Below are 3,096 nucleotides of genomic sequence, written 5' to 3'. Positions count from 1 at the left end.
TGGCCTTGAACACATTGATCATCATTGTTTCATTGTGTAGTCTAAGGGTAAGTTCACCCTTTTAGACATTGATGATAGCTCCGGCAGTAGCTAAGAATGGTCTTCCCCAGATGATAGAAGCCTTAGCTCCTTCCTTTATATCCAACACTACAAAGTCTGCTGGAAAGATAAAGTCTCCGACCTTCACTAGCAAGTCTTCTACTATGTCGTGAGGAAACTTGAATGATCGGTCTGCCAGTTGCAAGGCCATTTTTGTTGGTTTGGCCTCCTCAATCTTCATTTTTCTCATCATAGCTACAGACATCAGATTTATGCTGGCTCCTAAATCACATAGAGCCTTTTCCACTGTTATTTCTCCTATAATACAAGGAATCTAGAAGCTCCCAAGATCCTTCAATTTCTGGGGCAGTTTATGCTGAATGATGGCACTACATTCTTCGGTTAGTATCACAGTATCGTTGTTCTTCCAGCTTCTCTTCTTGGTCATCAATTCCTTCAAGAACTTGGCATAGAGCGGCATTTGCTCTATTGCTTCAGCAAAGGGTATGTTAATCTGTAGTTTCTTGAAGATTTCTAAAAATCTGGAGAACTGGCTGTCATCCCCTTTCTTTTTCAATTGCTGAGGGTATGGGACTTTTGGATCGTATGGCTTCAGCACTTCCCCTTTTTGATGTGAATTGGAAATGGGAACTTGAACTTCATTTTGTCCCTATTCCTTTTCATTTGAATCCTTCTCTTGTGGTTTCTTGGAAGTTTCCTTCAATTCCTTTCCACTTCTGAGGGTGATCGCTTGACACTCCTCCCTTGGGTGTGAATCGGTGTTGCTGTAAAGGTTGTGGCTAGGAATTTGCTCAAATAGGTAGCCAATTTGTGTCTCAAGTTTCTTGATGGCAGCATCTTGATTCTGCATATTGGATCGCACTTCTTCTCGAAACATTTTACAGTCTTGAACTTCCTTGCATATGCCTTCAAGTAGATTCTCAATTCTTGAGAGTCTATCTTCAGATGATGGTGAGTTGAGATTAGAGGGATGAGAAGGGCTATTTTGGTTTTGGTATGGATGTTGAGACGTGTTGTTAGGTGGGTGCTGATATGACCTCTGTGTGGAATGTTGGTGAGCTGCATTGTTGTTGGGGTTGTGGTGTCTCTGATCTTGGCCTTGATCCTGTTGATTTCCCCACCCAAAGTTTGGGTGGTTCCTCCAACCAGGATTATAAGTTTTGGAGTATGGATCATGGTTTTGCCTAGATGAGTTCCCAATGTAGTTGGCTTGTTCCTGATCACCCTCTGCTTCTTCATTCACTCCTTCTTGGGTTGCTGATGAGGTGGTGATTGCTGCTACTTGATTCCTCTCCATCTTCTTGGTGAGGTCAGCCAGCTGCTTGGTGATCATCTTGTTTTGGGCCAGTAGTGCATCCACATTGTTTAGCTTCATTACTCCTCTAGTGTTGCCTCTTTCAGAGGCATAGAAGTAGTCATTCTCCGCTACAGTCTCAATGACATCTATGGCTTCTTTAATGGTCTTCTTCTTGTTCAGAGATCCCCGGATGAGTGGTCTACTGCCTTCTTTGATTCATAAGAAAGACCCTCATAGAAAATGTGTAACTGCACCCATTCATTGAACATATCTGGCGGGCACCTTCTTGTCAAGTCTTTAAACCTCTCCCATGCTTCAAAGAGAGTCTCACCATCTTGCTGCCTGAATATTTGTACCTCAGCTCTCAATCTGTTTATTCTTTGAGGAGGATAGAATCTCGCCAAAAATTTGTTCACCACATCTTCCCAGGTTGTTAAACTCTCCTTCGGGAAGGATTCCAGCCATTTTGATGCTTTGTCCTTAAGTGAAAAGGGGAACAGAAGTAGTCTATAGGTGTCAGGATGAACACCATTAGACTTCACAGTATTACATATCCTCAGAAAGGTGGTTAGATGTTGATTGGGGTCTTCTTGGACACTTCCTCCGAATGAACAGTTGTTCTGAACAAGGGTGATGAGCTGTGGATTTAGTTCAAAGTTATTGGCATGTATGGTTGGCTTTTGGATGCTACTTCCACAGTTTCCTGGGTTTGGATTGATGTAAGATCCCAGAACTCTTCTCTCTTGCCCAGCCTGATGCGCTGGACCTTCTCTGCCATGGTTGTGAGCTTCTTCTTCATGATGGTTCTCCATATTCTCATCCATGTCTGGTTCAAAATACTCCTCCTCTTCCTCAGCACTAACGACTCTCTTTCCTCTTGCTTCCCTCCTTAATCTAAGGAAGGTCCTCTCAGGTTCAGAATTAAAGGAAGTTGAAGCCCTGCTTCTTCTACCTGTCATACAACCAACAAGGCACAAGCAAGAAGGATAGGTGCAGACAGTATTCTCTGCAGAAATGCTGTTAGTGTGAGTGATGCAATATATCAAACAGTTAGTGGGTCAGTGAACTAAATTGTAAAAAAATGCAGATTACACCACAAACGGGTAAGGGGTAAAGGGAAAGAAATAACTAAAACTGAAAGTAAATTACTCGAATGAAATTAAATCAAACAAAAGAAAAATTCTCAATCTAGTTATCCACCAATTTAATCATTGTTGATACAAAATCAATCCCCGGCAACGGCGCCATAAACTTGATGCACGGAAACTTGTCTCTCAACAAATCTCCCTTCGGCAAGTATACCGAATTATCGTCAAGTAAAAACTCACAATAGAGTGAGGTCAAATCCCACAGGGATTGATTGGTCAAGCAACTTTAATTGGAGGAATGTTCTAGTTGAGCTATGCAAAAGTTGATTTGAGAATTGCAGAAAATTAAATGGCGGGAAAGTAAATAGCAGAAAATGTAAATGCTGGAAATAAAGAACTGAATATAAATGACATAAAGTAAATTGCGGAATCTTAAATGGGGATTTGGGGGATTTAGCATAAAAGTAAATTATAGAAAGTAAAGAGAATGGGTAAGATCAGAAATGGGGAATTCATTGGGCTTAGGAGATGTTGCATTCTCCGGATCAAGTTCATTTTCATCTCTTCCTCAATCAATGCATTCATTGATCTCCTTGGCAATCTTAAGTGATTGAATTCCAATTCCTTGGTAATTCAATCTCTCAAATCTTG

The 3,096-nt window shown here is 41.2% G+C and overlaps 1 non-coding gene across 1 annotated transcript; it reads left to right on the top strand.

Annotated features, from left to right (window-relative positions):
- The first annotated feature begins 1,622 nt into the window (after positions 1 to 1,622).
- LOC148563424 (small nucleolar RNA R71) lies at positions 1,623 to 1,728 on the top strand. The gene has a single exon (XR_015884922.1). It is a non-coding gene; the product is annotated as a small nucleolar RNA R71 (small nucleolar RNA).
- The last annotated feature ends 1,368 nt before the right edge of the window (positions 1,729 to 3,096 follow it).

The sequence above is a fragment of the Arachis ipaensis genome, chromosome B5 (genome assembly GCF_059453495.1).
Source record: "Arachis ipaensis isolate K30076 ecotype BB chromosome B5, ASM5945349v1, whole genome shotgun sequence".
NCBI classification, from domain to species: domain Eukaryota; kingdom Viridiplantae; phylum Streptophyta; class Magnoliopsida; order Fabales; family Fabaceae; genus Arachis; species Arachis ipaensis.
This window is presented reverse-complemented; position numbering and strand designations above follow the sequence as displayed.